Consider the following 20,819-nt stretch of genomic DNA (forward strand, 5'->3'; position numbering starts at 1 on the left):
TGCAGGCAATGTTGCATGTAATTCCAAGGAGGCTGTCCCCTACAAACCCCCCCCCCCCTTAGTCCATTCATAGTAATAAATATCAGCATGTACATGTGAACTGTGGGCCCTGAGGCTTTTCGAAAGTTTCCCCCCCAAAAATGAGTTTCTTACAATACAGGATAAATATTAGGGCTTATTTTAGAATGTGGTTGAGCGTGAAGAACAAATCAAAATTAAAAAATAAAACCATTGTGTCAAGTTCCTGCATTTCTTGTTAGCATAATGATTACAGTCCACACAATGGTTATGGGTATGCTTTGTATTTGAACTCATGCCTGCTGTGTTGTGAGTCCAAAGTACTAACCACTGAGCTACCTGTGAGATTCCTATTTTGACAGTAATTTGTGTGGATAATGAAGAGTAAGTGTCAGTTTCCTGTGTAGCACGCATGCTGTATTGATGGTGTTCTTCATGTATTTTCAAATCTCAGGTTGTGCTAGTGGGTAGCTTTCCCACTTTCCATAAAGTCATTCATGAGTTCTAATCGAGACACAAACCCTTTATCTGTGTGGAGGTTGTATACACTCTTGTGTGTGTGTGTGTGTGTATCCTTTCTGGAAGAGTATGCTATGCATTTTCCCGAAAACCCAGATGGATTTATAGTACAACATACATTTTTATAGATTCATTATTTATGTACTTTTAATGTAGCTATGTACATTCATTTTGTGTACTATACGGCGACTTAAAATCCAAAAAAACAGAAAGGCCTTCAGCAATGTGTGTTTTAGTTAAAATTGTGTATTACGCTAATTAATAGCAAACGAAAAACATCGTTCAGAGTGTTTCACATCATTGTTATTTGCCAATGATTATTCAGTACAGAGTTATCTCGTGAAAATAAGCCACAGGCATTGTGTTGTGTTATGTGTAAACAAACTGTTCGGACCTCCCACATTGGGCGTGACTTATACATTTCTTAGCTTCACGTCAATTGCTTGTGATCCATCGCTCGTGTTTGTACTTCATTTAAAGATACGCAGGTGGGTGTTTTTTAAGTTTGCGATTCTTATTTCTGTGACTTAAGTGTAGAAGACCAGAGGAGGGTGTGTTTTTGGAGTTCGAGGTTCTTATTTCTCTCGTGTAAGTGTCTGCGCATCCGTATTTGCGTTGCATACTTTGAGTGACTCAAAGTATGTAACGCAAATACGGATGCGTTTCCGTACCTTGATGAATCGGGCCCCAAGTGATCAAGAGGTCAGAAGAAACAAGAATGATCCATTTCAGTACAAACCAGTGCTGTTTTATACAGTTTTGGACACAGCCTCGCAGGGGGTAAGCCAGACCCCTGAAGTCTGAGGTTTTTTTAGTATCAGGATGCAATGTGTTTCCCCAAACATGGATTTAAATGCAATTATATAGCATTTCCTGCTATCGGCAAACAGTCTCCCTCCCCACATATGCCTAATTGGAGATTTCCTCTAGTAAAGTTACAAAACCCCAAACAAGACATTTCCTTTGCCAAAATACACACAATATCAACAATACGTACATTTGCAATTATATATAATAAGCGCCCTGCACTATTTCCTTTAAATAAATTTATACCATAAGTTATTTATAAGTGATCCAGCCACAGGGTGCTGCCTCTCAAATCTGCTCCAGAGACAATGCCAGTCAATACGGTCCAGCCCGAGTTGCCAGTCAATACGGGCCAGCCCGAGTTGCCAGTCAATACGGGTCAGCCCGAGTTACCAGGCAAAATGATGCAGCCCGAGTTGCCAGGCAATATGGTACAGCCCGAGTCGCCATTTACAGCGGTGCAGCCCGAGTTGCCATTCAAGGCGGTGCAGCTCGAGTCGCCATTCAAGGCGGTGCAGTCCGTGTCACCACTTGACACAGTTCAGTCCTGGCCCTCCTCCAAGTATGCCCAGTCCGAGCTGCCTCCTGCTGAGGTTATCCAGTTCAAGCCGTAACCTAACTTTGAGGGACACCTTTCTCAGCTTCCTATTTCTCCTCAGTACCTGGCCTTGTCAGTGACCCAACGAAGCAGGTTCTGTTCTTGTTAGCAAATTTTAAAGGAGAAGCCTTGGAATGGGCAAACCATTTGATTGAGACTAACCATCCCATCTTATCTAACTTGCAACTATTTCTTGAGAAAGTTATCAGTAAGGTTACTCCTGCAGTGCCTCCGGCACTGTCATCTATCACCCCAGTCCAAGAACTACCTTTGTGCTCCACCCAGTTGGTTCAGGCTCCTTTTCCAAGGAAATCCCGCAAAAGTACTCAGTACTCAGCTAGAACAAAAACTATCATACTTATTTATATATCTAGGGCTTATTATCAGGTGTCTGCAATTACAGGTTCCTGTTATAAAGTACCAGTAATTGCAAAAAGCGGAGTACATTTCCCATCGATCCACCCCCATCTTTGCTAGTATATGATGAATGAATGACAGGCAGACATTTTGTGCACAAGTGTAGAAAAAATCCACGAGTGACGTGATCCTGCCCACCCGTGATCTGATAACGAATCATAGAGCAGATTATTGGAAAATACATCATATCATTTACAAAATGAGAGCCAGCACATTCGCACGAAGAGAGCTGCGGGTGGTGGCCAAGGCAATGGACAGCATGCCCGCAGGGAGCTACATCTCATATGAAGCCTATCAAAGGGTTCGCAGATTTCTGTGGCGGCGGTTCAACCAGCGCCGATCTGTGGTACAACTCCAGCGGCGCCGGAATGAAAACCTGGGTCAGCCACAATTGTTGGAAGAGCTAAGGCAGGAGATTATTAGCCATGGGTTCTCTGTTAATCGCATGAAATACTGTCATACAAACCCTTGCTTTATTTTTAAAAATACTTCTAAGCTTTTACCAGGGCATGGCCTACCCAAACATATCAATCTGTACACAGATTATAAAAGTAACTTCCAAATATTTTTAAGACAACACTAGGAGCTGGGCAACGCACAAATTAGTGCCAATTTCATTTTTCCATATTACAAGGTTACCTAAATGTCTCCCTAATCTGTCATTAGTTATATTATATAAATATTGATCATGAAAAACAAAATATTAATGTTGAACTTATTTTAAAAATGAAAAGATTAAAAGATCCAAGATTTGTTACAGGCCATCTGAAAGTGGTGTGTGTCTCAAATAGTCATTTTTAATTTAAAGACACACAATTATCTCCATTTGTTGTTTCCCAATGTCAGCTCACATTGTTATATGGCTATATGTAGGTAACTGTGAAACAGGGAGAACATTGAAAAATAAACTAATTTGTTATACTTATTCCAACAGACCGTCAGAGCCGTCTCCAATATGAGGCCAGGGAGGAGTAGAAGCAGCCGGCCATGGTTGAGGAGGAGGAGGAGCAGGAGATGGAGGAGATGGCCCTTGTGGAGGAGGTGGCCCTGGAGGAGGAGGTGGCAATGGGTGAATGTCAGTATTGAAAAAAACTTTTTCATAATTGTATTCCTTTTGAGGAACATTGTATTTGAGCAAAAATCTTGATTAACCACATGCAATTTTCCCAATAGCTAGTTATCCATTCCACAGTTTTCAACCATGATGGCCCTAAGAATAATTTATGGTGATTACAGTAAACCCCACCCCCTGGCCACCACACAAAAGTGTATATATAAATACATCTGCCAACCAAAAGTATTAGTCCTCTGCCTAGTACTGTGTTTAGCATATCATTAACCCTTTTCGACAATGTAAAGTTATGTAACACTTCATGCCTCTGCTGATCCCGTCAAATGGGGTAAACAAAGTCCACCCTTTTGAAGTAATATATGAACAATTAGCTAAGCATTTATTTTTTTATTTTTTATCAACAGCTCAAGAAGACACCCAGGCTGGGGTGGAAATCCCACAAGCCAAAGAAGATATTCTACATGATACATTAAAATATCGGCGCAAAATTAAAAAAAATTCGAAATTGTTTCAAAAAAATTCTACTATTGCAACTAAATTATTTGTTTTAAAATAGTTTTATATTGTTTTTCAAATTTTAATGTTAACAAAATTGTTATAAAACTAACCAAAACCCGCCAAAAATTGTTGTGTGTTTCCTTTGTAATTTAATTTCAAGAAATGTGTCGAGGTTATTTAAGCCAATAATAGATGGACAGTTATAACATACCTTAAAATTTGATTTAAATTGGTCCCTTTGCAGTAAATAATAATTTATTTATTTTAAATTAATTGATTTGTTAAGGTGACCTCAGCTAATTTAACAATATTTTCACGTACAACCACATGAAATCACACCATAACTGCACTTTGCCTCTTACACTTAGTAATTTAGTATTAACTATAATGGTGCATAATGGCCATAGGGGTTTCCACCCATGTACATTTTTAAATATGCCTGCATTAAGCAGTGTGTGTGGCAAAATAATGTAATCATAATGAAACTTCACACTGGTGCAGTGTAGGTTCAAGGATGGGCAGGTTTTACTAGTACTACTAGATGAGGAATATGCCCTGGCAGCATGGCCATGCTGTGACCTAGAGGGACTAAGTTGTAAAGGAAAGGAAGGCACTACCAATCTGACAATGTGAAACTTTGCACAGCCATGTCACAAAGCAAGGGTGAATACAATAAGCTACTTACAACAAAATAAACAAACAATGCTAATATGTTCACGTAGCCCACCCAAAGCACCAAACTAAAATATGTTCAGTTATACTAGGACAAGCCCTAACCAAGTTTTTTATTAAAAACTAAACTACTACAAGTAAATGCCAAAACCCAGCCATGCTACACTGCAAGTGTCACGAGCCGCGGCGGTACGCCGCATCCTGGCGTGATCTAGTAGCCGGGTGCGTGCTCTAGTTTCTAGGCTCTGTTATTATTCTTTGGAATTATCCTTGTGGCATATATGTAAGAGAGTGTAGGAACATCCTCCAACTCCAGGGGGAGCTCTCATATGATTTAAACTGGTTCATTTATATTTTTATACATGCTTCCTGGTTTATGTTATTACCTATGCCAGTTCTAGCTAATAATTAATTAGCAGCCTCCTGAGGCTGATTGTCAGCCCTGTTCTCCTCTGTCCTGATTGGCTCTTAGTACTATTTAAGTCAGTGAGGTCTGAGCCTCACTGCCGGTTATAGCATTCTGTTCCAGTACTGCTGCCGGCTCCTGTTCCTGTGTTTGGTGTTTAAACCTGAGATTGATTATTCATGTATGACCTTTGCCTGTTCCTGGATTCTGAATCTGTGCTAGTGACCCTGATCTATTACCTGTACCCGGACTCTGAACCTCTGCTAGTGACCCTGACCTATCGCCTGTCCCTGGAACCTGTGCCTGTGACCGTGACCCTCTTGCCAGTACCTGACATACTCTCTAGTGCTTTGTCCAGTCTGCTGATCCCTGGCCTGCCTCCATGTGCTACCTCCTGTACCTGTGCGCTGTCGTTTTAGCATAAACTCATACTACTCTGAACATAAGACCTGGGGGCATCCGAGTACCCTTTGAGCGTAAGCAGTCTCTACGGGAAAGGCGGCTACTAAAGGTGAAACCCTCTTCTAACTGTTCTATGAGTTTATGCCGCACTGGTGGCCATAACATTATAACCAGCCCACATACTTGGGATTTTCTCCCATGGATCCTACTCCTCCTTCCCTTGCACAAGTGCTGGCTAATCAACTGCAGGCTCAATTTCAGATTGTTCAAGACATTTCTAACATATTGTCTGTTCAGGAACAAGCCTCCAGGATTACCTCTTCTCAGGAGGTTGAAGTTCAAGAACCCAAGCTTCATCTTCCAGACAGATTTTCTGGCAACCGAAGGGATTTCCACAACTTTAGGGAAAGTTGCAAATTATATTTCAAGCTACGTCCTCTGTCTTCCGGTTCAGAACAGCAGTGAGTGGGTATTGTTATATCACTGTTGCAAGGAGATTCACAAACCTGGGCATTTGGATTGTGCCCTGACAGTCCGGATATTGTTAAATGTAGATTCCTTTTTCCAAGCCTTGGGTCTCTTGTATGACGATCCTGACAAAGTCGCTACTGCTGAGTCTAAACTTAGATCTTTGAAACAGGGACGTCGTTCTGCTGAAGAATATTGTACTGAATTTCGCAGGTGGGCCTCAGATTGCGAATGGAATAATCCAGCTCTCTGCAGTCAGTTTCATTTGAGCCTTACAGAACTAATAAAGGACATATTGATGCAATATCCAGCTCCTGATTCTCTGGAGTCCTTTATGTGTTTGGCAATTCGCATTGATCGACGAATATATGAAAGAAGACTGGAAAAGGAATTTCATCCGCAGAACTTTTTCCCTATCTCCAACTCAGTTAATACTGGGGATACTAGAAAGGTTTATCTAGGTGTTTACCTTGTACAGAATAAAAATTCCCTCCAGTTACCTGCTCAGATTTCCCTGGTCTCTGGGAGTGTTGATGTCCTAGCTTTCGTGGACAGCGGAGCAACTGGAATTTTTCTGGATATTTCTCTGGCATGGCGGTTTGCTGTTCCTACCCAATCTTTAAAAGTTCCAGTATCTGTTTGTGGTTTGGATGGCCACCTAATTAAGGGCGGAAGTGTGCTAGAAAGTACCAGCTCTCTCACCCTAACAGTGGGAGCACTCCATAAGGAAATGCTGTCATTCTACCTTATCCATTCGCCCACATACTCTGTGGTTCTGGGGTACCCTTGGCTTATCAAGCACAACTCAGTCCTTGATTGGTCCAAAGGAGAACTGGTGGCATGGGGAAAAAACTGCCAAGGGACATGCCTAGCAACAGCTACTGCTACTGCTTCAGTCAAATCAGGTCTCACACTCCCGCTGCAATATCAAGATTTTTCTGATGTGTTCTCCAAGCAAGCTGCAGATACATTACCACCACATCGCCCGTATGACTGCACTATTGATATTGAGCCTGGGAGCACATTTCCTAAGACTCATTTATATTCTCTTTCTGTGGAAGAGACCAAAGCCATGGAGAACTATATTTCTGAGGACCTGAAAAAAGGGTTCATTAGACCTTCTCGTTCACCCCTGGGTGCCGGATTTTTCTTTGTCAAAAAGAAAGATGGAGATTTACGACCTTGCATTGATTACAGAGGTCAGAATTAGATCACCATTAAAAACAAATAACCTCTGCCACTGATTTCTCAGTTGTCCGACCAGTTAAGAGGTGCTTCTGTATTTTCTAAAATGGATTTACATGGAGCATACAATTTGATACACATACGGGAGGGCGATGAATGGAAGACCGCTTTTAACACTCATTCTGGACATTACGAGTATTGTGTTATGCCATTTGGTCTTTCTAATGCGCCAGCCGTGTTCCAGGATTTGATCAATGATGTACTACGCGATTATCTGGGTAAATTTGTCATTGTGTACCTGGATGACATCTTGATCTATTCCTCATCTTTGCCCCAACACCGTGAACAAGTCTGTTTGGTACTACAGAAACTTAGAGACAATCATCTATTTGCCAAATTAGGGAAATGTGAGTTTGAAGTCTCCACTGTGGCATTCTTGGGGTATTTCATTTCTGCCAACGGATTTACGATGGATCCAGCCAAAGTCCGAGCCATCACTGATTGGAGCCTTCCCAGTAAACTAAATGCCATCCAAAGGTTCCTCGGGTTTGCTAATTACTACAGGAGATTAATTTGCAATTTTTCGGTAATTGTGGCACCTATCACTCAATTAACTAAGAAAGGAGCTGATCCAGCCGTATGGCCGCCAGAAGCTGCCAAAGCCTTTGATACTCTTAAAAAGGCCTTTGTTTCTGCTCCTATCCTCAAACATCCTGATACAGAGCTACCTTTCATTGTTGAAGTGAATGCTTCTGAGGTTGGGGTAGGGGCAATTCTGTGTCGAGTTCTGATGAAAAGTTACACCCATGTGTATTCTTCTCTAAGAAATTCTCAGCAGCAGAGATAAATTATGATGTGGGAAATCGTCCCAAGTTTGTTTTATTTTCTGACATCATCCCACCCACCCACCCTGAGATAGGACACATTGCTCATTCTCTGAAGAGAATTTGGAAAAAGGTAAACTTATCTTTGAAGCAAGCTGCGTCTCGAGCCAAGTTATTTAAGGATTGCTTCAGATGTCCTTGTAAGTTCAAGGAAGGGAACAGAGTATGGCTCTCCACTAAGAACATCAAGCTCCGCCAGCCTTCCTTTAAGTTCGGACCAAGATACATTGGTCCATTTAAGATCATCATGAAGATTAATCCTGTTGCTTTTTAGTTGGAACTGCCCAACTCTTTGAAGATACCCCGTACGTTCCATGCATCCTTATTGAAGCCAGCTCTTACTTCCCGGAGGTTTCCCAGGAAACAGCCAAGCAAACCTGCCCCAGTGATAGTGGATGGTCACACGGAATATGTGATCGAAAAGATTCTTGATTACAAATGTGTACAATGCCAACTCCACTATTTGGTTCACTGGAAGGGGTATGGCCCTGAAGAAAGATCATGGATACCTGCCAGGAACTTGCATGCTAATGAGTTAAGAAGAGCTTTTCATCAGAAGTTTCCAGATAAACCTAGATTAAAGGGTTCCTTAACCCCTCCTCAAGGGGGGGTACTGTCACGAGCCGCAGCGGTACCCCGCATCCTGGCTTTATCTAGTAGCCGGGCGTGTGCTCTAGTTTCTATGCTCTGTTATTATTCTTTGGAATTATCCTTGTGGCATAGATGTAGGAGGGTGTAGGAACATCCTCCAACTCCAGGGGGAGCTCTCGTATGATTTAAACTGGTTAATTTATATTTTTATACATGCTTCCTGGTTTATGTTATTACCTATGCCAGTTCTAGCTAGTAATTAATTAGCAGCCTCCTGAGGCTGATTATCAGCCCTGTTCTCCTCTGTCCTGATTGGCTCTTAGTACTATTTAAGTCAGTGAGGTCTGAGCCTCACTGCCGGTTAAAGCATTCTGTTCCAGTACTGCTGCCGGCTCCTGTTCCTGTGTTTGGTGTTTAAACCTGAGATTGATTACCCGTGTATGACCTTTGCCTGTTCCTGGATTCTGAATCTGTGCTAGTGACCCTGATCTATTGCCTGTACCCGGACTCTGAACCTCTGCTCGTGACCCTGACCTATAGCCTGTCCCTGGAACCTGAACCTGTGCCTGCGACCATGACCCTCTTGCCAGTACCTGACATACTCTCTAGTGCTTTGTCCAGTCCGCTGATCCCTGACCTGCCTCTACACCGTGCGCTACCTCCTGTACCTGTGCACTGCCGTGTTAGCATAAACTCATACTACTCTGAGCATAAGACCTGGGGGCATACGAGTACCTGTGAGCGTAAGCAGTCTCTACGGGAAAGGCGGCTGCTAAAGGTGAAGACCTCTTCTACCTGTTCTATGAGTTTTTGCTGGACTGGTGGCCATAACAGCAAGTGGGACAAATGAGGACTCTATCTTGTATATAAATTACAGTATGTCTGTTTTTCACAATTCACATAATGTTTAAAGCATTTGCACATCGCATTGTAAATTCAAAATGCACTTCAATGCAACATGTTTTGCCTAAATTGCATAATCAATCATTTCTTCCCTTAATTAGCCACATAAGGACACCAAAAAAAACCCTGTACATACAACACAGACCCCAGGTCAATAAAACCTTGGCTTGTTCTACATTAACAGGTACACACATATTTATGGACCCCGCAATAAGGAACAGACAGCTCTAAATGTATCTTTATTTGTAAGATACATGCCACAATTAAGCATCCATGCTCCTCACTTTTCAAAGTTCAAGTGTACTCTTACGTTACACACTTGTCGCTGTGCCTCAAACAATTTTAGCCATCTAAATTAGTGATTTTCATTTAGAATGTACCTTGGATTTTGCAAGGGGTTTTTTTTTTTGGGGGGGTAGGGATGCTTCTGTATGTGTTTGTTTACACTTACCAACATTTTTCGAGAGTCATCATTTGATTTCAACTTAGGAAACACATTGCTGGGCCATTTGTCTAGTAAACAGTATTGTTAAGTTTTGGATATTAGTGTTTTAAGTTATGTTTAGTGTACTGATTTAACAGTGTATTCACAAACAACAATATGTTACCTCTTTCCATTTCTGCATAATATTTTGACAAACTACAAACAAACATATTAAAATAAACATCTAATTTTATTCTCATTAGACTTGAAAAAAAAAGTTTTTTTTAAATAATAAACAAACCAAAAAGCTAATCTTTTTTTTTTTTTTTCCGCTTTTCCCCCCGTTTTTGAAACGGATAAATGGCTCTGACTTCTAGTCACCCATGATGTTGAGGGCTCGGAGAAAGCATCAAAACTCTCTTGGTCAGCAGGGTGTGACTGACGGCGTGACGAAGGGGCAGGGGGATGGGAAGGAGGATAGGAAGGGGGGGGAGGAAGGGGGTTCCGAGGGACGTGCCGGGGGGGTGTGCGGGAGCCAGAGAAGGGGAAGGAGCCAGAGGATTAGAAAGGGGTGAAATATTAAGATGAGTGAGCTGAGGGTCTGGGGTGGAAAAAGTAGCGTGTCTGGTCTGAGTTGAATTGGGTGAAGGAGTGTCATTTAGTGGAAGTCTTTGTGAGGTGCGCTGCTGCTGTAACATTTGGGTCAAAAGGGTGCACATATTTGTGAGTGTAGAATTTAAAGTGCTCATGTGGTGGTCAAATTTGTGCTCCAGACAGGTGAGGGAAGTGGAGATTTCCCTAACATGTGTGTCTAAGGACTGAGTGGCAGATTCAAAATGGTGGCTTATGTGCGAAAGTGTCTGAAGCCTCAAGAGTGGTGAATCCTCACTCTGAGGGTCCTCCACAGCACGGGCAGGCACCCCCACATGTTGAATGTTCTGAACAGGCACATCACCAGCCACCCCTCCTTCCATTCTATTTAAAGAAAATAAAAAACAGGAGTTTCGTTTTTTAATTAACCAACATCAAAAGTTGTCAAATTAAAATAACGGCAATTGTGATGCATCCATTTAGCAGATTTTAACTTGAGGAAATGTAGCAACAAACATGCATTGGTATTCCAACCTAACACCCATGTCAATCAAGTATATGTTGTTTTGACATTATCAAAGAGCCATATTTATGTTTAGGGTTAGATTTTAACAACAGATTTACACATTTGAGAATCAGTGTTGAAATTAGAGTTACTATGATGTGTTGCATGAGTATTATTGGCAAGGTAGCCACATACTGATAGAGGTGCCACATGTTCCTAAACACAACAGAAACATTAACAGATATAAATACTAGATAGTCCAAATGTACCTAGGGTAGATAAAGACCGTGTTAGGGGTGGGCTACAGCTTGTATCAATTCGGCCCACCCCAACCAGAGACTCCTCAGAAATGCTGATACTAGCTCGCTCCTCGAGTGGTGTTAATTTGAGATCTTGTGGTGGGCAACCACCGGTTCGTTGAGCATGCCTCCTTGCGTCACACTTCTGTTTATAGTCAGACCAGCTGTACAAATGAAAACAATATATTAGGGTGCAAGCGGTTTGATAGCCAAAAACATGGTACATAATAGTATAAACTTTCAATTTAAACACATAAATCAGACTCCCACAACAATGTTAAATGTGTGTGCCTTGTCCTGGGTGGATAATTGTCAGAAAGTGACATGTAAATTTGTATGACCAGTGTCGGACTGGGGCATGAAGGGCCCACCGGGGGACTGCATTGCTAGGGGCCCACCAGAGGGGGTGTGGCCAGCCATCATAGAGGCGAGACCAGACACTAGAGGGGGAGTGGTCAGCCCACGAAGGACAGCTAGAACTATAGTGTAGTTTATAAAGAATGCAGTGTCTATATAAAAAGAGTACACAGTCTTGACCTGCCCCTTAGATTGGGCAGAACAGTCACCAAAAATTGGGATTGTCCCACTAGACCAGGCTTGGCTAACCTGTGGCACTCCAGGTGTTGTGAAACTACAAGCCCCAGCATGCTTTGCCAATATATAGCAGCTTATTGCTGGAAGGATATGCTGGGACTTGTAGTTTCACAACACCTGGAGTGCCACAGATTAGCCAAGCCTGCACTAGACTCCAAACAATTGACAGACTGTCCTACCTGTTCTTGTCACATTTACCACCTGTGGCTGCTGGTTTCTTTAGTTGCGGCTTTTCTGGATCCTGGAATGTTGAGGGTCCTATTTGGAAAAAATAATGGGTATATTTAGAAAACTCCAACCATCCCAGCTATTAAATCAACAGCACCCACATTTTATAAATAGGCCTCTCTCCTACCCCAACATTAAAGTAATAGTACTCACATTTGATAAATAAATCTTTTACCCTCCCTCCAAACAGCCCCAGCAATAAATTAATAGCATTTACATTTAATACATCCATTTCCCACAACCATTCCTAGCATTAAATAATATTCACATTTAATAGATAGCCCTCCTCCGCACACTCAGCCCCACATTCAATTATAGACCCAAACCACCCCAGCATTAAATTAAAGGTCCCATCACCCCCCTCCCTATAGTGTTCTCTGTACAGCCCCCTCCCTATAGTTTACCATAGTCAGCCCCCCCCACTATAGTTAAGTATAGATAGGCAGCCCCCCTATGCCACATAGTAGTGCCCCCAAAACAATATTATGCCATACAGTAGTACCTGAAATTCACATATGCCATGTAATAGTGCTCTCCATTCACACACACACACACACACACACACACACACACACACACACACACACACACACACACACACATATTTGTACATTTATTCTAATGCAATCTACATTATATTGAATTATGGCTTGTATATTTTCATCATTTAAGGCTCTATATAAATACAGATGGTGAGAAAAGGAACAGCCGCTTTAATAGAGCAACCTGCATGCAAGCACATGCACACATCTGAATCTTTGTATAATCAAAATATCTGTATGTCATCATAATGTGTCAAATGTCATCTGCAGCAGCAGCAATGCCGGGGAGGGCAGCGGGGACGTCCAGGAGGACAGTGGGGACGCCGAGGACACCGACCCCCAGGCATGATGTGAAGGATACGTGTACAAGGGCATGGTGTGAAGGATAACTGTACAGGGCATGGTGTGAAGGATAAGTGTACTGGGCATGATGTGAAGGATACGTGTACTGGGCATGGTGTGAAGGATATGTGTACTGGGCATGGTGTGAAGGATAAGTGTACTGGGCATGGTGTGAAGGATAAGTGTACTGGACATGGTGTGAAGGATAAGTGTACTGGGCATGGTGTGAAGGATAAGTGTACTGGGCATAGTGTGAAGGATAAGTGTACTGGGCATGATGTGAAGGATACGTGTACTGGGCATGGTGTGAAGGATACGTGTACAGGGCATGGTGTGAAGGATAAGTGTACTGGGCATGATGTGAAGGATATGTGTACTGGGCATGGTGTGAAGGATACGTGTACAGGGCATAGTGTGAATATATACAATCCCACAGTGCTAAGTAACAGGATAAAAACAAAAACAAACTTGCATGTACCAATAGTAAATAAAATAAAAAAATCGACTTACCCATATCTTCATTGCTGCAGCCTCTCTGCTCCTTAGTCCTTCAGCGGCGGCGGGATCATCAGACAGTCAGCTGACAGGAGGAGGGGGCAGGTCACATGATCGCAGCTGCGATCACATGTGAAAGATGACTGGCTGTCACTGGCAGCCAGTCATCTGCAGCAGCAGCAGCAGCAACGCCGGGGAGGGCAGCGGGGACGTCCAGGAGGGCAGCGGGGACGCCGAGGACACCGACCCCCAGGTGAGCTTAATGGGCTCCGCCCACTTCGAGAAGGGGGTGTGGCTGTAGGGCAGCGGGGCCTACCGGTGATTTTTCCGGTATCCCGGTGGGCCAGTCCGACGCTGTGTATGACTACACTTTGACACCACAATGGACATTTTCTAGGTAATAAACTGTCCTTCAAAGACAAATGACTTACACAGGCACAATATGTGTCAAGGTAATAATCGTCAGACTTGTACTATGTTTATAGAAAAACAAATTTAATGTTGAATTTGGTAAATCTTATTAATATTACTGTTTCTGTACTTCATGTGGCATCCGCCGACAGTGAGCGATGGCGTTAACTTGTACAGTTATTTCTTCCCAGTGATGTATTTCCTCAGAGGTGGACATCTGTCTTGTGCTGGAATTTAATTTTTCTATGGCCAGTTTGACCAGAATGTCTAAAATTAGGTCCAAAAAATTAGGTTGGTGCCTGGTTCTTTCACCATGACCTGGTGGAGTGCTTGGGCCAGCATCTGCCATTTTTATCTATAATATAAACAGAGTGCAAAAAATGAGAAATCAACCACAAATGTAATTGTTTAATATCCCCCACCCCCCCTAAATCTAATTGATTACATGCTTAAACAAAACAATGTATTCCTCAGGCTCCTACATAGTTTGCAAGTACATGCAGATTAGTATATAAATGCTTGTACATTCGAAATACACACCTGTAACATTTATAAGAGGTAAAAAAGTGCCTTATCTTAAGTCAGAGGTTCACCTTTTTACAAGCACTTCAACAACTCATTTCAAACTAACTTATATTGTAATGATCCCCAGATTGTTTTTCAAAACAAAACTTATATATTGGCAAATGCAACATTACAAAATAGGAAAGGAGTGAATAACCTATACAGCATCAGTAAAAAACTCCAGGCAAGAAAGATTCCAAATGTTATAGATATAGGTGTCTGTAATAGCAAATAGCGGTATTCACTTCTTATCCATCCATAACGCCCCTCACCGTCCTTCTGAGAACCTGATAAGTGAAAAACAATCAGACAGTTTCAATTGCTATAGCTACTTAATCTGCATTATTTACGGCACAGAGTACTCACCAATATCCAAATCGGGGCCCGGTGAACCAAAAATAGTAATATATATTTGGGACAAAAATCTAAGGACAGTGCAAAAGAGAGGCATAAGGATTATTTATATTGATGTAGATATTTAACATGGTCCAAAGTTATTCAGGAAAGACATTTCAATGATTCAAGCCAACAATGCTATAGTCTGCTTACTCCTGGGTTTTGTGTTGGGAACCCATTAGCAGAGTGTTGCTATAAATGTGACACTTTACACCATCATATACAGGAATATATGACTAATGTAAAGTGACAAATACACTTACTTTGTTTGATGTATATAAAGTTAAATTCCTATTAGTAACCAGTTATGTAATATCTATTGAGACATATTGAATAGTATTCACTGCAATAATGTCTTAGAAGTCCCAAACAAACAAATAAATATCTCTGCAACAAATCATTCACAAATAGCAAGACTGAAGGAAGAGCCCAGCTGCTTCAAAATACACATTGAATTGCGAGTCCAGGTGTAGATATCTCATTCTAATTGCTAAGCGCGGAGTACATGTCTCATCGCTCAATGTCCACCCCCCACTTGCTAGGATACTATGGTTGAATGACAAGCAAACATGTTACACCCATGTGTAAAAAAGATCCGCGAGTAATGTGAGCTCGCCTAAACGTGCTCTGTGAACCAATCACAGAGAAGGGTACTGAATTGTGAGTGAGAGAATACAAAGATGAGGTCCACCACTTTTGCCAGACGCGAGCTATGGGCACTGACCGAGGGCATGGATAGCATGCTCTCTGGTCGATATGTGAGCAACAAACTAAAGTTGCAGGCGTACCAGAGGGTGTGATGCCACATCTGGCTGCGTCTTTACTGCTGGCGCTCAGCCGTCCAACTGCAACGTCGCTGGAGTGACCTACGTCAGCACCAGCCCCAGCTTTTGGCAGAACTCAGGGAGGAGATAATAAGATGTGAGTTCTCTATTGATCATATAAAATAATGAACTACAAACAATTGCTTTATTCTTAAGAATAGTTGCCAAGGATGTGCCCTATCCCAAAGATAAATCTGACTCCAGATTAGAAATGTTAATCTCTCTCCAATGTTACTTACTTATTTACATACTGTTTCCTCTATACCAGGCTATGAGAAGTGTCTAATCTCTGCTTCCTCTCTTTCATCAACAGCTAATTGCTTCAATCGTATTGCACCAGTGTCTGGGCTGAATTATCAAAGTGCATTTTTATTTATAATGGTAATTACTGCAATCTTATTGCACCAGTGTCTGGGCTGAATTATCAAAGTGCATTTTTTATTTCTAATGGTAATTACTTCAATCTTAGTGCACCAGTGTCTGGACTGAATTATTAAAGTGCATTTTTATTTATAATGGCAATTACTGCAATCTTATTGCACCAGTGTCTGGGCTGAATTATCAAAGTGCATTTTTAATTCTAATGGTATGCTGTCCTATCACTGTTTGTTTAAACTTTTTATTGCTATTGTTTGTTGGGGGAGTTTCTTGAGGGCTTGATTGAAGAACACTGATCACATGTGTTTGTTAACCTTATATATTAATTGTAGAATGGCTGCATAGTTAGTGTGTATAGTTTTAAGTGTGTTAGTTACAAGTGTAGGAAACAAGATAAGAACATTCTGCCTATTACAGCTACACAAGGACGACAGTCAGTATTCACCTGAAACTCCATATACTACTCCTGATGTATTCAACTCTCCCTGGCTACAAGCTACACGCAACACAAGGACTGTTTTGGACTCTGATCTTATTTTCTTCTCATCTCATGAATGTTTGTTTTATCTGGCAGTTTATTTCCCCTGCAAAAACCCCTCTGTTTAATCAGCCTGCTGTACTATTTGTTCAGCCACTCCCTACCCATGCTACAGTTATTTCAGTCCCCTACTTCAGCATTGTACTTTCAATTCTACTTTAAGCTTTGTCTGCCATCACAAGTAGGAAGAAATGATACTGACTTTCAACCACTCTCCTCTCTCATGACTTTGCAAAAACTCAGCTACTCAATCACATGCTCTTTATTACTTCCCATTCAACACTTCCAACAACTCCCCCACATGGCTCCCACATCATTCCTCTATACTATCCAGACATCCAGGAATACACTACATTCGCTGCAGCCTCGCTCTGCACTTCTTCTCTGATTACACAGGACATTGCAATTAGGTAATTCCTTTAATTTGCTCATTTATGCTATTTTACTCAGATATCCCAATACTTGCCAAAATATTTTTCTTTCTCTCTTTCCATGGCATTATCTTTAAGACTTTATCATCCCTCACCCATCCTGCAACACACACCTCGGTCCACATTGCCCCTTCATTACTTCACTCACCTCTACTTAACACTCATGAACTCTTTTCCTATTTAAGTTCAATAACTTTAACAGCCTCACCCTGTCGCCAGAAACTAAAAAGATAGACATCTTACAATCATCTTTCCTACCTTTCTTCCTCCCTGCTTCTATTAGCTGGTGATATATCACCTAATCCAGGTCCCCCTCAATTCTCCCACACGTATATATCTGAACACTACAGAAATCCAGCAAACCTCTCTTCCAAAGTCCTTTAAATGTGGCCATTGGAATGCACGCTCTGTTTGTAACAAACTTACCTCCGTGCACGATCTCTTCCTCTCAAACAACCTCAACCTTCTAGCAATAACAGAAACATGGCTCACACAATCAGACACTGCCTCACCTGCAGCCCTTTCACATGGTGGTCTTCATTTCACCCACACTCCCAGACCTGGAGGCAGACAAGGAGGGGGGGTTGGACTACTTCTCTCCCCACAGTGCACATTCACAGCTCTACCAAATGTCCCATCACTCACGTTCACATCTTTTGAAGTTCATATTGTTAGGATTTTTAACCCGTTCTCTATACATGTTGCTGTCATCTATCGCCCCCCTGGTCCACACCAACAATTTCTTGAACACTTCTCTGTGTGGCTCCCTCACTGCATATCCTCTGACATCCCCACCATCATCATGGGTGATTTCAACATACCTATTTCTAATCCACGTTCCAATGCTGCTTCCAAACTACTCTTTCTAACCTCCATACTTGACCTCTCCCAGTGGATTAAATCCGCTACACATCAGGATGGCCACTGTCTTGTTCTTGTTTTCTCTAGACTATATGCAGTTTCTGATTTCCTTAACACTCCTTTCCCCATCTCGGATCATCACCTTATTAGGTACTCGCTCACCCCCAGTTCTTTAACCTCCCTAGTGTCAAACTCTTCCAAGCCTCCTCACAACCGCAGGAATATTAACTCTATTGATCTTCAACAGTTTTCCACCTTCTCTCCCCAATTTCTACATTCTCTTCCCCTGATCGGGCAGTACCCCATTTTTAACAAACCCTAGCAACTGCCCTGGATCAAGTGGCTCCAGCGACACTACATACTCCACGTAGACTTCGTTGCCAACCGTGACACACTAAAGTAACACAAACTCTACAAAAACTTTCTCGTAAAGCAGAACGTCACTGGCATAAATCTTGTACCTTTAATGATTTCATCACATATACTGATAACTTCCACTCCTATAGAAATCATACTTCCAATCTCTCATCTATGCTCAGGCTTCTAACCCCAAATGCCTTTTTAACACATTTAAATCTCTTCTGAATCCTCCCACCCCAAATCATCCAACTACCATCAGTGCCCAGGATCTTGCTTCCTATTTCAAGGACAAAATAGATAAGATCAGACTTGAAATGGTATCATCTCCCTCAACAAGCAATTGTCTCAATTCCTTTGTAGCACTCTCTGACACTCTCTTCATTTGATCCCACAAATGAATAGGTAGTTTCCCCTCTTCTCATCTTCCTACTCTACCTCCTGTCCTCTTGATCCCATTCCCTCACAAATTAGTAGGTCCCTGTCTCCTGTGCTCATTCCCCCTCTAACTAAAATCTGTAATCTGTCTCTTTCTACTGGTATTTTTCCAGCACTATTTCAAGCATTCAATGATTACTCCCATTTTAAAAAACTAAATTCTGACCCTATCTCTCTCGCAAATTACTGCCCAATCTCTTAGCTCCCATGCCCCTCGAGAGAATTGCCTACACTTGCCTCACACACTTTGTGCAATATGATATAGCACATGCCCTTGTGTTTAATACTCCCATTGTCCCTTAGATTGTAAGTTTGCGAGCAAGGTTCTCTTACCTCTCTGTCTGTATGTATTACCCAGTATTGTTACTAATTGTAAAGCGCTACGGAATATGCTGGTGCTATATAAATAAATGTTGATGATGATGATACTTAGGCCCCAGTATCCTAATTTTATGGTGCAACATTTACTTTCCTTAATGATTGAGGCCCAAACTCCAGACCAATAAGCCATGTTTGGGATTCAAACTCATGACTCCAGTCTTGGGAGGCAGAAGTGCTATCCACTAAGGCAACATGCTGACATTACCTTACACACATTTTAATTATGAAAGTGGCAGATGTGTTATATTGCAAAAATAGTTGACCGCCATCTTTGTAAATAATGCTCACGCTCACAGTTGGCCTAAGATGATTTTCACATATTAGCAGGCCAAACACAAACACCTTCTGTATTATATGTCCCTAATCAGTCAGGGCCCGATTCATCAAGGTACGAAAACGCATAGGCATCTGCGTTGCATACGTTGAGTGACGCTACCCGATTTGCGCGTGAAATAAGCACCTCAAACAGCAAAAACACACCCCCTTGTGGTCCATTACAACTAAGTGACGCAAATAAGTAGTGCGAACGTTAGAAAACACACCCACCTGCGTATTTTTAAACATGCTACACGCATAAGTGACGGCTCTCAACTGATCGACGGCAAGCTAAACACTGCATACTTCACGCCCACTGTGGGAGGGGCCAACAGTTTATTTATATACAACACAACAAACATGGGGCTTATTTTAACGAGATAGCTCTTTACTCATTAATCACTGTCAATTAACAATAATAATCTGGAACACTCTCAACCTTGTTTTTCCTTTGCGAATAATTAGTACAATACACACTGTTAACAAACACATTCTTCACGATCTTTCTGTGTTTAGGATTTCAAGTCGCCGTATAGTGCGCAAAATGCATGGACAATGGCTACATTAAAAACACATGAATAACGAATGTATCAAAATGTATGTGCTGTAAATAAATCTTGCCTTTTCAGCAAAATGCACAGCATACTCTTCCATAAAGGATACACACAAGAGTGTATACAACCTCAACACAGAGGAAGGGTGTCTGTCTGGATTAGAACTCAAGAATGACTGTATGCAAATGGGGACATGAAAATACACAGACAACACCAACAATATAGCATGCGTGCTACACAGGCAACTCACACTTAATACTACTCCTCATTAGTCACACAAATTATTCACAAAATACCAATCTCACAGGTAGCTCACTGGTTAGCGCTTTGGACTCACAACATAGCAGACATGAGTTCAAATACCAAGCATACCCCCAACTATTGTGTGGACTGGAATCATGACACTTACAATAACTTGACACAGGAACTTGCCATAATGGTTTCATTTTTGAAATGGGTTTTGTTTTAAGTGCTCACCCACATTGTAAAATAAGCCCTCATATTGTTCCTGTATGGTAAGATTTACATTTTTGGGGGTGTACTTTATACAAGCCGCAGGGCTAACACTTCACACATGCACATTATTATGTCCATGCTTACATTTTTTTACTCCAAATGGACTGAGATGGGGGGGGGATTGTAGGGGTCAGCCTCCTTGGAGTTACATGCAACATTGTCAGCAAACAGACTTTCCTCTGGATCCACGGCGTACACATTATGTCATGTACTCAGCTTTATCCAAATAGGCCGATCTCCACACTCCAGTACCATGGAGCTTTGCATCGCTTGCACTTCTGCCTTACACCACTTACGCCACTCCTGGGTACACTTTCCATGTTTCCATGTTCTCTTCAATGTGTGACTGGCTTTGCTCTGACACTGGAACGTAACCTTGGACTATCACTACAATG

General features: G+C 41.9%; 1 long non-coding RNA gene across 1 annotated transcript in view; it reads right to left on the reverse strand.

The window, feature by feature from the left end:
- Window positions 1-3,299: 3,299 nt before the first annotated feature.
- LOC142149488 (uncharacterized) overlaps window positions 3,300-20,819 on the reverse strand; it is a 193,581-nt gene continuing 176,061 nt past the window's right edge. Inside the window, exon 3 of the long non-coding RNA XR_012690865.1 lies at window positions 3,300-3,406. This is a non-coding gene — a long non-coding RNA (uncharacterized LOC142149488). The remainder of the gene's footprint in view (window positions 3,407-20,819) is intronic.

Source organism: Mixophyes fleayi, chromosome 1, assembly GCF_038048845.1.
Source record: "Mixophyes fleayi isolate aMixFle1 chromosome 1, aMixFle1.hap1, whole genome shotgun sequence".
NCBI lineage: Eukaryota > Metazoa > Chordata > Amphibia > Anura > Limnodynastidae > Mixophyes > Mixophyes fleayi.